The 15,431-nt window shown below is 40.7% G+C and overlaps 1 protein-coding gene across 4 annotated transcripts in view; it reads right to left on the bottom strand.

The window, feature by feature from the left end:
- The window catches only part of ABHD17C (abhydrolase domain containing 17C, depalmitoylase), a 33,121-nt gene that overhangs the window by 5,711 nt on the left and 11,979 nt on the right, over positions 1-15,431 (bottom strand). The window lies entirely within an intron of this gene.

The following is a 15,431-nucleotide window of genomic DNA, read 5'->3' as shown; positions in this document are numbered from 1 at the left end:
GAATTTACAAGCCTAAACTCTAAAATAGAACCGTAAAGTAAATATTCAATGTATGGCACAGGCTGAAGAAAGCTATCCTCAAAGGAGGAATGTCAGTTTGTTGATCTGCACCATTTTCATGAACACCTCTTATCTTTCCATTCTGCAGCACAGCGAATTATAAATTAGACTTCTCCCTACCTAGAGTCACTTCCACGAATCTAAATTAGGTATTCTGGAGGCTGACAACCTTTCCACCATTAAACAAAATGGTTACTCCTTTCACACTCCTTTTTTTCCAACACAGCTGAAACAAAAAGACCAAACTGCCTTATTAGTGCAGCTGATGATGCCAAAGAGCATAAGAACTTTGAGAGGATAGTTTGGTTCATTTTTCAATTGATGATCGGTATGAGTTATTCATCATTTTTCTTTTCCTGTTTAAAATATGTTGTGGAGCTTATTTTGCAATTATAAAGACATGTCATTCCATAATTCCATCATTCCATAAAATTCAGGGTACAAAGGGAGACTTGGATGGCTCCCGAATATTTCTATCTGGCCTGTAAGTTGTCCTAGCACGTGCGCTCTTTCGCAGAAGCAACTAAGCAGCAGCTAAATTAATAGCATCATTAATTTTAAGTATGCAAAAAAAGGAATTTGGAAGTAGCACAGGAGGAGGCAACAGGGTAGGGTAGAAGGAACAGTGCAGTAGAATTTGGTCACTAAAAACTTGTTAAGAAAGCTACAAATCAAAGCTATTTCTCAGCTGGTTATGGATTATTTATCCAGGTTTCTACATCTAACACCATTTTCTATTGCAAGCTATGTAAAGAATAATTGGGAAGAGAACACATTTCTATTCAAAGATAATTTGCACTGAACACATCTTTTTGCCAGTCTGTCTACAGTCCTGCTGCCACTGCTGTGACAATGACAATCAAAACCTATAGTTTAGCCTATAACCAATGTACAGCTGGAAAGCTTTGACAAGCTGATAAACGTGTCTGACAGGGCTTGATAGTACCTGACTTTCAAGCACTCAAATGATTGGGTACTTGCAAAAGAGATAATAAAAATTACAGCAGAAGAATAATCCAGCCCTGACCATCTAGGTACAGGCTGGCAGTTTTTATAATGAAGTAAAATGCGGCTGGATTGTAGATTCTGTGAAAGTAGAATTTTCTTAGTATTTCCATGCTGCTGAGCATAAGGGTGCTTTCGGCATCTACTGTAATATGAATAAGCATCTGTATAAAAATATCTCCCTGGAGTAAAATTTTATCCTCTTGGTAACCAAGCAGCAGCTCACGTTGGTGGTCTATCACCACAGCCATGGCCTGATGTTTTTAAAGAGATGCTGTAAAGCTCTTTTAGGAGAATTTTTTCCTTCTTACTGTTAGAAACAGTCCAGCACACAGTAGAGCCTGGCTGGTTTTGGTATGCATGTTAGCAGAATCTCAGAGCGAAGCCTTGTCCTCACAGACATCATTCCAGCTGCTGGGTAGTGAGTGGGTCAGAGGCATGTACCTTAAAGGCTGAATATGGAAACCGTGCATCCAATCCACTGACCTACTGGCTGTTGCATCGTATTAAAGATGGGCAGAAATGCATCAACATCAGGAAATAAAACAAAATGTGACCTGAACAAGATGTAGCACTTAAGTAGAGAAAGAACAGCATTAATACTGGTAGGTTTTGCAGTACCATCTTGCACTCCAATATCACGTTAAGTGTAAAGTCCTATTTCTACAGGATTCACAGTCTATGGAAAGTAGAGAAAAAGATGTTTGAATGATAATCGCAGGATAACAGGACAGCATAAGGTAGCCAGAGAATTCCTTTAACACAATTGCCTTAGCATTGCAATTTTCTTCAATACTGTTTCTTTCTAGCATGCCTATTGCCATAGCAGCAAGCTGCTCAACCTGCAATATAAGCTGTTTTCAGAAACAGAACACCAAAAGTAGTGAATACAAAGAAAATCAATCTTACTGGCATAATATGAAATTGGAAGACAGATACAGTCTGTAGCGTCATTAACAAAATCAGAGCTCTCTAAACGTAAAGAAGCCTTTCTTCACTGAAGCACTACAACTAGTCAGTATTTAACTCTTCAGAAAGGCAACACGGTAATGTTAACAAAACAATTCTTAAGAGTATTAGGACTTTGAGCGAGTGCGTGTTGTAGCCTGTCATTAAGTTGAACGTCTTTTCTATTTTGTACTCCTACTAACTGACAACTGAGAGAATCTCTTGGACTGTTTCAGTCAGGGACAGTCCAACTTTCCAAGCCAGGAGAGTTACTGTTACAGATTTATTTTCTAAGCCCTTTCCCATTAGGCCATCGATCAGAAGGTGACACATCAAACTTACCACAAACATCAGCAGAAACATCTACATGTAAAATTTATTGCAAGGCCAAAGGACAGCCGACAACTCGCAAGGAAGGGCCATGAATAATTGACACGTGCGAGGCCCTGGGAGCTGAAGGCCGCGGCCTGGCACCGGGGCGCTCGAGGCCTCACAGAGGCTGCCCAGGCGGCGGTGACTCAGCAAGGAGGGTTTAGCTGAGGAACCAAACAGCCCAAGGATTTTGTCCTTAAAGTACAATATTCTTCTGAGAGGAGGCTGGGCTTCCCCTCGCTCCGCAAGCTCCTTTGTGGGGTTAAAAGATTATTGCTGCTGGGAACAGCGATACTGAAAGTGAAATGGAAGAAACGAGGTAGAGGAGACACGGATAAGAAGGAAGCAGTGAAATGGGGACTAAGTGACATACAAGCAAGGCAAAAAGTGAAAACAGCGAAAGCACAGAGCAAAAGACACTCTGAGCAGAGACGAACTCTGTTAGCCTGCTCGCCTATTAAGGAAAAAGTCTTTCCAGAAGCTAAACAGCAGCTCCTAAAAATATCTTTCGAGAAAGGAGGGAGCGTTGGTCTCTGTGGAAACAGTGCTCGAGTGGAGGGATGGCGAGGCCCCAGCCGAACCGCGGGGCTCAGCAGAGGCACAGCGAGGTGCCACGTGGAGACAGCCTCCCAGCGAGGCAGGAAGCAATCCCAGCACCTGCCGGGGGCACATGCAAAACAGCCATTTGGCAAGAAAATGAGGGAAAGAAAATGAAGAAGTGAAAGTCGGCTGCTGAAGAGTGTGAAGCTACTGCTGTTTAAAAGGTGTGCTTCCGTTTCCCCAACCCACAAACATTTATCAGGTGGCAAAGTTCTCCAGTGCAGCCTGCTCCCAAGAACCCACACGAGTAGATTATCTGGATTATGGACTACATTTCCTAGGTGTACCGGAAAAAGCAAACAGCCATCTTCACAAACAGCACAGCTCCAGGCACCTACAACTTGCCAGCTCAAGCCAGGTCGAGCTAAGGCATCAACGCAGCCCACAGTTAATAGTAACACTGTTTGTTTTGTTCCCTTCCCTCCCTTTATTCCCTCAATTTATATAAATAGGCTAAAAATACATCATTTACAGCAATTCTGGTTCCCGTCTGCTAGCATGAACCACATTCACTTAAATTGGCCATTAAGAATCCACATCCCTGACTTTTCCACTTGCTCCTGTGCAGACTAATATGAGATTCCAGTCACACCAGCAGGACTTCAGCTTTGAGTGATACTGACAGACAGTTTACCACTGCTATTTTCGCTCTGTTGCGAGCATTAGTGGCATGCTGCTGCAGGGACTACAGAAGTGCCATACACCCCAACCCTGCCATGCTTGTGGCCAAAGCTACAGTAGCCCTGCCAGTCCTCCAAGACACTAAACACATATTCATTAATGAAGGCAGTTCTTTTTTTCAGGCTGAATCAGTGAAGTTAACCGCACCTTATATTTTCAGTTTTGAAATTTTATGATATTTGCTGTCCCAATATCCCTTACCTGAACTGGAAAGCACATAGAGCAGTGTGGATACAGCAACAGCAGCAAATCCAAGTTTTCATGCTATTAAAAACCAGTCGCAGTAGCTCTATCTAGACAGAGACCACCACAGAAGCGTTTTGACTACACAAAACCCATTCCTAATGCTGTTGAGACCTACTGTTTCACCGCTACCAGGCTAAGGCAGCTACTGGTGATCGAGTTCTTCCTCAAAGAGTTTTTAAAGAGAAATGGCCAGACAAAACAAGGGCATTTGCTCGTGTTCTATAAGAAGACTGAGTATAAAACTGTGCATTCCTCTCTCAAGGGAAACACCACAATGAAATAATTCACTTTAAAAACATGGAACGGGAAACCAGCATATACCAGGAGCGACAAAACTTCATGCCACATTTGGAAACAATAGTGACTTCAAGTATTTTTTTTCCTAGAACATACATGTGCTCAGATATAGTAAGGTCTTCATAGGCTTCACTGCAAGCCTGTTCCTCTTTACACAAATCCTTTCAATTTTCCCCCAAATTAACATTTTAAACATGTACTTTGCAAAACCGGGCACTACAATAATTTGAAAGAACAAAGAAAACACTACAAATTACTCTTACAATTTTAAATTGAAGAAATCTTTTTAAAAGAACAAGTTATCACTACAAGCTATTAAATACTAGGAAAAACTACATATGTGGCATATTTTCATCTGTCACAATGTACTTTTCATTTATTTTTCAAAGCACATTATCTCTAAATTGCATAATCCAGAGAAAATTAGATTGCTTTTAAGGAACACAAATAGGTTTTTCTTTAGCATCATTATACACTTCCATAAGACCTACAGTTTCAGAAATAAGTTTTTGTTTGATTGTTTTTTAATCATCTGGTATGAATCTGAAAATCTAATCTGGAGTATTGAAAGAAAAATTAAAAAATAAAAACTCCACATGCAGATTGCATGTTGAATATGAGACTAAACTGTGGGATCTTTATGTTTAAAAAAAATCAACAAGAGAGGTTTGGTCAGTAAGTACTGTAAGTATTTACGTTATCAGAACAAAACACTGAATTTCACATCCTGGTTCAGCAACTGCCACTCCCACAACTCAGCCAAAACACCACAGAGATCACAGCACATTTTCAGCCTAAATGCCAACGCTGAATTGAAAGCAAGATTTTAGATTAAGGATTTTTGTGTCAACCATAACATCAACTGTAAAATGAGAAAATCAGAATTATTTCACAATTCACACGAAGCTCTGGCACACAGCTAGAGTCCCTTTGCCAGTTTCTCACTCAAGATTCCTTGAATTCACATGAACATAGGTCTAAAATTCTTCAGTTTTCATAAGCACAACAGACACTGACACTGACTCTTTAAATTATGCGATGTCTCTCCCCTCTACCTTTTTCCTGCCCAGTTCTAAGTACAATGCGATTCAAGTTCACATGTAGGAGACTTTGAGTTCACATTTTCATTGTAGTAGAAGCCAGAAACAGTTTGGATAGTATTCTGGCTTATGAAACTGCAAGAAAGAGACAATTTGTTTTGGCATATTTCCCAGCACACTGTCACAGGAGCAGACAAGTAATTCCACAAATGTGTTCACACTCAAAATAATTTCAATGGCTGCCAGAAAAATTTAATCAAGGAATATGCCACTGTTTTATATCACTGTTATTTTACTGCCACACCAGAGTCATTTGCTTATGCTATGGAGAAACCCCAACACTGATCAATACATGCTGACACTGGAGTTACAGAACCTACGACACCTGAAAATGTCCTCTTAAAGGTTATTTTAGAAGTTCACTACTTACAAATACCACAGCATAGCAGGCAACTGTGGCACTAATCCAGTCATACAGCAGCTCTTTTTTTTTGTTTTTCTTTTCTCTCCATATAAATCAGTCAACCACACAGAAGCAACTTGGCTTCCTCCAGCCACTTCTGTAGGATGATCAGCTGTGCTGCAGTTACCTACACCAAAGCACGAATTGCTCCATCTGCCTCTTGGTTACTGCCCTGTGATAATCGGCTGTTTTTAAATATTGAGAACCATGCCCACACCAAGTGCATCAGCCATGACAAACCCAGGTGATCTGCTCAGTGCTGAGTGGTGAAGCCACAGCAGGTTCAGCCCTGAGCAACTAGGGCAGGCGAAGAAAGGCTATTTCATGGCATTCTCTGGCACAAGCTGTAACAAAATCACACATTAATTGAATTACACTGAATTGTTTGTTACCAGATCTACTTGGAGAGAAGCCTGCAACTATAAAATTAGGGGCAAAATGTTTCAGTAGTTTTTAATCATTAACCAGATGTATTTCTAACAGCACAGCCTCACAAGCCTGACGGCAGCAGCAGTGTAACTGCTCCCAGCCTCCATCCAGCACTTCCCCACTTCCCAAGCAGGGTACTGCCACAAGTGCTCACGCTGAACTGACAGAGCTGAAAATCTCCTCTTTTTGCAGAACTTTCCCTACCCAGGTTAGTTCAAGCATGACACAGGATGTGGAAACGAGCACCTGACACTGAAGTCAGGCAGAAGGATAGTAGTAACTTCCACTTATTAAGCTAAGAAAATAGCCTTTGTTAGACCAACAAAAAGTGGAAGGGAGAAACAGACAGATGAGCTTTTTCAGCAAACGCTGTTCTTCAGGTGCTGTGTGCCGCCCTTCTCTTGCCCCAGTAGTATTAATTGCTCTAATGATCACTGTTACCTCTACCAACTAACCTGTCTTACATCCTCACACCCGTATGGCTGTAACAGCACTAGAAGAAAATCAGCTTATGCAGTACCACCGCGTAGCCACAGCTTAATCCAAAGGCTAGCTCATTCCTTGACAGGGTGTAATTGGTTAAACCAGCTCTGTACAGAAAGAAAGAGAATTATGGTAGATCCCAAGTTCAACACAAACCCATGTCATACTGTAAACACAGTACTTAAACATGCCAGATGTTCAGATAAGAGATTATTCCTGGTTCACTCAGAACCAGGGGGTTCTGGTTCTCAGACAAATTACTGCATCTCATCTCCAGCATCCCATGGCAGAAGAGAGGTGGACAGTTCAGAGAGGATCATCAAGAACAACCAGGCATATAGGGGAAAAAAAAGCATTTGAAAGATTTAGAGAACAAAGATTTGTTTATTCCAAAGGAAAGGAGGCTTTAGAAATGCATGACAACAGCTTTCACATATGGAGGAGGCAGCTGCAGAGATGAAGATGGGATCCACTCTGCCTAGTTTGAGTAGAACAAGATGGAAAGGGAAAAAAAAAATGCAGCAAAGAGGTTCAGGTTAGTTCCCCCCACACTCCCACCCCCCTTTTATATGAAGGATCACTGTAACTGACTGCCAAAGAGACAGCAGAATTTTCATGATTTAATGTTTGCGAGAACAGGTCAACTGTCCACCTACCAGGAATAGGTCAAAGATAATTAGTCATGGCTTGGGAATGAATGGTACACTTAAGGACTGCTCACCTCCATTTTCTGCACTTCAGTGCTCAGTGGGGTTTCCCACTGAAGACAAGACTGACATGTTTTTTGTAAAAAAGTACAGATTACTGCTTGGCATAAACCGAACAAATTTATAAAGCTCTACACAGAGTAGCTTCGGGGTGGGGGTTGATACACTATTTTGAAATAAATTCCTTAGGATAACAGTTCCTCTAAAAAAAAAAAAAGCCTTTTTTTTCTTACTTCCAAATACAGTAAGTTACTTCGTGTTCATATGGCTTAAGCACAGGCCCCTGAAGATGTCATGTTTTGAAATGGGAAACGCCTTCCCCTCATTTCTTCCAGCTTCACCAGCACAAGTATGTTCCTTCTTCCCCTTTGCCACCTGTATGGTTGGAGAATTTCATACCACACCATGGCAGCACTTCCACAGGCTCGTCTTGCACCACGTTTTTGAACCATCTTACCACTGTCCTGCTGGCAGCCCAGCCACAGCTCCGCGCCCTGGCAGGCAGCAGGTCCTGTCTGCAGCCCATCTGCTGTTACTCGTAAATCAGGCTCTGTCCTCACGCCCGTGTATAGTTCATGATCTCACAGCAGAGACCATTTAACAAAGGCAGTAAGACTGCATCTATCCACTTGAATTTTTTGAGTGTTTTTCAGACAGAGTCAAAAGAGAAATAAATGAGAGAAAAGTAGTTGGTGGCGTGCCTCATCAGCTGGGAAATACTTCTGCAAATCCAGATTCTGGAAGAAGTCTCCTCCAAGCTGGCTGAGCAGTAGCAAAGTGGGATACAGAAGACAGAATGAGCAGAAAATATGCACTCTGTGCTTGCTGATTTATTTATTTATTAAGGAGCTACTAAGTAAGAACTCCTTTGTTTTCTCTTGCACTGAGAACTCAATTGTATTTATAACACAACACCCCCCAATACCCTAGAATACTGAACTGGTGTTCCATGTTCCATTTGCATTAGGATGCTTGTTTGTCTCCACATGAACTAGCTGTTATGTATGAACAAGGCACAGATTTGAAAACGTTGCTTCTGCAGGACTGAGGTAAGTTGTTATCTGGAGGAAAAAAAATTAAGATATGAGGAAATAGAGTTTTCAGTAAATATACATTGAAATTTAAGCAGAAACTCATGCAGTGGGCACACTGACGTGAGAGAACAGAGTAAGTTTACCTCTACAATCATTTGGTATTGAGAGAAAGTTAGCAAGAAGGCCACTGATGATCAAAACCAGGCTTTTCTAGAACATCCAAAAACCATGAACAATGAGCCAAGCGTTTATTTGAACTTCTACCTTTATCATTCCGCTGTTTTACGACAGTAAGATAATAACGCTCCAATCCCAGTGTGCGTTCATACAATGAGAGGGAAGGATCACTCTCCTGTCAAGTCCCATGGTTTCTTTTCTTCCGTTTGCCTACTGACAAAGGCCTTGACTAGTCAAGAGAGCAGGACAGAACAGCAACTTGGGAAGGCAAGAACAAACTACTGCGATTCCAAGGGCACACAGTGACGTTGTCTTCTGCTGACAGGGAAACCACGACATAGCTTTAACTTAAAAAAAAAATAAATTATTATACACATACTCCACGTAGAACAAAAAGAGAAGCAGTAACTCTATGTAACACAAAAAGCAAACCTACTAAACTGCTAGAGAAAGGCACAACAATAGCTCTGGCAGGAATCTAAGCCTGCTACACGTGGTATTATGACAGTTTTCTTGTTTCTCAGCCGTGTGTTTTTAAATGAGTTTCAACAATTAACAGAGCTTTCTGACCACGGTGCCCTGCAACTGAAGAGTGACTTCAAAACACTTCAAAGATTTCAACCGACCTCTCATGTGTACTCATAGTGAGGGCAGAGTGGCTAAAAACTTGGTCAGTATAGAAGTAACTGTAAAATTAAAAAGAAAAGCCTTCTTTGCAGGAGGTAACAGTATTTAGGCATGAAGCATCACCCTCTGGCTTCTTAAAGAAGCCCATGAACTAGAACACAGATGTGTTTTATTCTTCCTTGAACCTGTGCCTTAGTTAAAAGGGACACACCTTGACACCCTCGTAGTACTCGTGATTTTTGAGACTGTCCGTTTTGGCGTTTATCTTATCTCCCTACTCACAGGTGCAAATACAATCAAAACCACCATAAACTGAAAGACCAGTATCTAGTAACGACTGAAATAAGAGTTAAACATGTACATACAGGTGTATTTTTCCTTGCTTTAACAACCTGAGAAATCAATTATAGCTCTGAAGCCAGCCCTGTGTCACAAGGCAAAGGTTCTGAAGACACACACGTACTGTCTACTATACTTACTTTCTTGCTTCTCCCAAATTATTTTGTAACAGCAGTCTCGATTTACACCATTTAGTCACAAGACAGAATGGGTAGATGGCATACTAAAATCAATCTCTCAGTCCAGTTAGTTTAAAAATAGTGTTGGAGTTACTTCAACTAAGTATTTTGCATTTAATTAAGATGCTTCATAGCAAATAAACGTGCAAGAAAGAAGTATTAAGTTTATTTATCAGAGACAGGGAACCTTTACTGGCCACTAAAAACTATCTCCATTGACCACAGCATGAATAATTCACAAAATCTCAGCCAGCTACTTTCCATTATATACTCTTTACTGTAACCAGTGTGCAAAATCTATATAGCCAGTCTCGGAGGTACATTTAAATAACCTGATACAGCAGAGAAAATTCTGTTACTTTCTCAGAGAAAGTCAGTCTATAGCATCTTCTGGAGTGAGGAATTCATTATCCTCATCCCCAGCTTCTCTCTCATCTCTATCTTGCTATGGCATTTTTATTTCAGCCACATACTGCATACAGTATGTTTTATAATACAGCAATACTCAAAAGCTGAAAACAAACTGAAACAATGCAGTAAAACGCTCCCTAAAATTGTATCTTATAAGGGCTGTTGCAGAACAACTCCTTGTTATTAGAAAAAGAAAAAAAAAAAGATGATATCCATGTACCTAGACACAGTATCTTTTTTATATAAGGATTTCAGGTAAACCAAGTTATGTGGCAACTAACACAGAAACTGCTCTTGGAGAAGAAGTCTCCTCCGATTCCCAAGGAAACATTAAAAAAAAACGAGTACAAATATTAACACTGGTCCTGCGGTCCCACAAGTTCTGTGCTTTCCTAACTGTTTCTTACAGTTCAGCTGCTTCCAAACCGGACAGCCTTGCCTTCTTCTGAGGCCGAAAGCTCAGAGTGAGCCAAGGCATCCCATCCTGGCTCCCTCCCAAGTCTGGCTGCTCCAGCAGCCCATCGCACAACCCTCCTTGCCGGCCGGGGCTCGGCGCGGGGAGTCAGAGGGTTTGCAAGCTGAGGGAAGCAAACTCGTTGCTCTCCAACAGCTCCCAAAGCAGTTTTGTTCAGAAGCACTGTATTATTCTTTCAGTACTCCCACCTGTTTGTTGGAGCACCTCTGTCACCTCAACCAAATCTCAAGCACTGCTCTTCCCCGACTCTTGGCCACACAAGGCCCCGAATTCACTTTTGTTGCATTCCCCTCCCCTCCTCATACCTATAACACCATGCAATATAGTTTAAGGCCATCCTACTGCAGCGCTAATTACCAGGAGCTGCATCTATTCAAGTCTTAAGCCTCTGACTCATGAGCTGAGATTACTTATCTGAGAACCAGTACAGTGGCTTTTGACCCCAGCTGCTGCCTGCCCCACCCGTGTCTGACGTTTCTACCCTTTTACCAGCTCAACTGCTCTCAAAGCAAGGAATAATTGCTGAAGCACGCAATCCAGAATAGCCAAGCCAAAAAAAAAAAAGGCACCGGTTTTCTTTGAACGTGCCAGGCTGTAGTTTCTGAAATACAGTCATTACTGTACAGGAATATAAGCTGAGCATCCTGTCCTCATGCAGGGTCACGTACAGATTTCTTCCCAAAACATATCCCTGTTATACATCTGTCTTAATTCGGAAGGAACAAACAAACAAAAACCAGAATTTTCCCTGCTTTCTACCAATCAGCACATAGCTCATGTAGTACAATTAGAAAGCAAACTAGTTAAAGCTGACAGCAAAAACAAACTCCACAGCAGCACTGATTTAACTGATCCCTCTTCATCAGGTATATCCATCTCAAGGAAACAAGACTAACCTTACGTTGTAATCAAACTGCAAAGCTCACCTAAATGTGAGCATAGGTTCGCATAGCTGATCAGCTATACACACATACACACACTATAACTTAATGAGAAAAGCATCCCCCACATAAGGATCTTAAAACAGAAGTGTATGCAAACTCTTGTGAAGGCAATTGTCTAGATGCTCCAGAACAATTAAACGGCTTTCCAAGGTGGAATTAATCCTTTGGAGACTAATATTAGGAAGGCTAAATAGGGAAAAAATAAAAGCAGATCACTCAAAAACTGATTTCTATAGCATAGGGTCCCAGAACTACTTACGTAGCTAGTCCTACCACTGAATTAAAATGAACCTAATTAGCTTTTTCTTGTGTCTTTTTTTTTTTGTTAATTCTTGCAGTACTCTTGCATTCTCTCACAATTATTTATTATATCTACATTTCAGACTAAGGGATATTTCATCTATAGGTTTTACAAAGAGCCTTATGCTTTCAGTGATAAAAACAGAAGATCAACCCCATTAAATGACTAGCTTTGCTACAGTTAATTGATATAACTTACAAACCACTAAACACATGGCATTGATACAGTATTTTCCTTAAGTCACTCAGACATCTGTAATTATATCCACAAAACAAGCTGACAAAATAGATTCAACCATTATCTCCATAATGCTGACAGAAGAAAACAAAGAAGTCGAACAGCCTCAGCAAACTGCAGGTGCTTGTATCTGAAATCCTATTAGAGCAGACAAAGTTAAAGCCATTTTCACACTGTTCTTCAAAGATCCCCGGAAATCTGAATGCAGTCTCTCCCGCAGAGCACCAAAGCCGAAGTCCCAAGAGGATTACAGGGGAGCTGGGATGGATGAGGACTTGCAAATATGTGAGCAGACAATCCGCATGTATTGTTTCTGCCTATCCCAAAGCATTGTTTTAGTTCTGGTAGTGATTTAAGAGTCCCTGGCAGAAATGGGAGGAGAGGGCAGGAAGGGAGATAAGCGGATGAGGACAGCAGAGAGGTCCTACAAAAAAAATACCAGTACCTATGCACTGGCCCAAGATTCCTAAAGAGAACTGACTGCAAATGGACGCATCTGTCCCTGTTAAATGAATATTTTATTGACAAGCATTATATGAAGATGACTCAGCTGGCAGTAGCATTTCTCCTTCCCTTGCATACTTACATTAATATGCTCATGCACTACAGAAGGGCAAGCAAAGTTATTTAATAAGACTAGACTTCTCTCAAAGATATGCAATATCTCATGAACATTTAAGGGCTCAATGCAGAAGCTAAGTGAAGTGTCATGGCCCATTTTTCCAGGAGAACACACATCCTGCTTGGACAGCACTCTTAATTCTATGGAAATATTTCATGTTTCTTTGAGATACTCTGAAACCAATTCCACAGATTTAAAGAGGAAAAGCAATGCTTCCTTTTGATCTAAAAATCTAAACATTCAGCACTTCCTCTGCACTGACATGTCTTGCGAATCACAAACAGGAACAAATCCTGCTTGGATAAATGACACTGTAACCTCTATTTTTCCCTACCCCCAGCCAAGAGCAGAAAGCAGATCAGTTTTGTACGTGCTGCAGACACTGAGCTGTACTACAGTGTAAATCTGTATGTGCTTAGGCACTTGATTTCAAAGTGGAGAATATTCACAGCCTCACAGAGAAACACCACTCTCCTGCCTTCTCTGTTATCCATTCTCAGCCACATTTATTAAATATTCTAATAAATAACAAGAGTGCTAACTACCAAATGGAAGAAGACAGTCATTTCATGAAACCAATCTATAACAAGAAAATATTTTTCCAACATCTTTTCAGAAACAAGAAGATCTCAGTGTTCTTTGTTTCTCACCATTTTTGGCACTCCATTTTTGAAGTAAGGCATCAGTTCGTTTCTACTTTTTTGCTGTGGCGTTCAAAATCTCATTTCAGGGCAGACGATATAGACCTATTCCAATGGAAAAAAGCACTAAGGAGGTTAAAAAAAGGATACTAACAGAAGCTTAGGAAGTGCCTTTACACATAAATGGATCTTAAGCATTCATTTCATGTTGACGATATAGATCAATGTTCTTATACTACAAAAAACCTCCTTCTCGTATCAACTACGGGTAGCTTCTTAACTAATCTTCAAGAGGAAGTGTATTAACAGATACAGGGGTGGAAAGAAGAAAAAAGCAAGGGCCTCCCGTAGTTTACATTAAAGTACTATATAAATGGGAAGCTGGAAACGATTCCAAAGCATCCTCAAGTTCTTCCATTCTTGTCACCCAAAGACGGGCTGACTTGACTCTACCAGGCTTAAAGACCTGTTGCTCCCCAGAATCCATATGTTTTTCAACCAATATTTAGACTTGCATAATTTTACACTTATTTTTCCTCTTGTGCACGTTCCTTTAATGAACTTTTAGCGCATTCAATGTTCAGACCCCAGTAACAGTCAATATAAAGCTAAGATGATTAAAAAAATATACAGCAATCACCAGGATTAACAGCACCAGATGTTCCAAAACAGCAGATCACAGATAACTAGGTTCAGAGCTTAAAATCAAATTTCCTAGCCAAAGCCTTTATCATCACAGACCCAGGGGCTAGATCCCTCCTCCCTTTTTGTCCAGGAGCCACTGCTTGGAATTTTGAACAATTTAGCATGGACTCAGCATTCCCTGCATGTTTGGTTGAAGCAGTCATGAAATCGGTGCCGTGCTCTCCAGGAACTTGACAACAGAGCACAAACCCAGCAATTCATTACATAAACAGATGCCTGCATTTAACTGAATGCAAAAACATTACACATCACTGCATTTTACCTATTTTATAGTAACTAATATTAGTCTAAGAAATGGGATCAGTACTTCTAGAGATTGAGAAAAGTACTAATTTTCTCATAACTTTCCTGAACTCGCATCAGAAAACAGCCCTGGAACTAGGTCACAAACACTTGCTCAGCTTAAGCAGCTCTTATTTGGCATCATCTGGGCTTCTACGGAGTAAAAGGCATTTTGACCAAACTGTACAGATCAAGATGCTTTTACAATATTCAAACAGCATGGTTGGGTATTTTGTTTTCTGCCAGCATTCTCTCTAGTTAACAGGGCCAATTGTTTTTGTGCTCTGTCTGTGAAAGATTTTTTCAAGGAGGAGGTTGACTATCAAGAAAAGGACGCTTATCAGTTATCAGACAGCCACTCCACAAGCAGCAGAAGTACCTAGCAGTGGATCAAGGACATCTGTTAATGCAATCACTTAAGTGCATTACTCCAGCTGATGCTAAAGGTAGATACTGACCTGGTGATGCATCTTAGGAAATAAAAATAAATAAATAAAACATAAAAAAAAATAAAAAAGAGGGAGAGAGGAGAAGTAGCTTCCTGGACTACGGTGTTTTTTAGTGTTCTATTTGCCTCTGTATCTGTGACGCCATTCTGGTAAACAAATCAGGTTCCCTGCTTAGTTACAGCACCACCTGAGAACAAGTGGGTATGCAGGAAAAAATGCCAGCAATTCCAGTAGGTGCCACACCAGCAATTGCCTAGCACGGTTTATTGCTATGTCGTGCGCTGTTGGAGTTTCTATTTTTGAAATAACAGATAACAGTGTAATGTTTAGAAGAGTGGGTGTATTCACGTCTACTTTAGCCAAACAGCCATTTGGTTAGTAATATTGTGTCTGTGTAGGTTTTCTGTAGTTCACCATTTCATGACACACACACTTGTAGTTACAAGCTGCTGCTGGGTTGTCCTCCCAGTATACACTCTGCATATTTAGCTCTCCACACGGTTACACTTTTCAAATGAACAGTGCTTCCCTTTCTCCTAGTACCATGAAGTTTTCAATGCAGAGGCAAAACTGAAATATTTCATGAGAGTTTAAAAAGAATATTTGAAGACTAGGTTTGACCAGACTTATTCTTGACCAATTCTACAGTGTAGGACAGAAGAGACAGTTCACATCAG

This window comes from Anser anser, assembly GCF_964211835.1.
Source record: "Anser anser genome assembly, chromosome: 10".
Lineage (NCBI taxonomy): Eukaryota > Metazoa > Chordata > Aves > Anseriformes > Anatidae > Anser > Anser anser.
The sequence above is the reverse complement of the archived record's forward strand: the minus strand, read 5'-3'. Positions and strand labels throughout refer to the sequence as shown.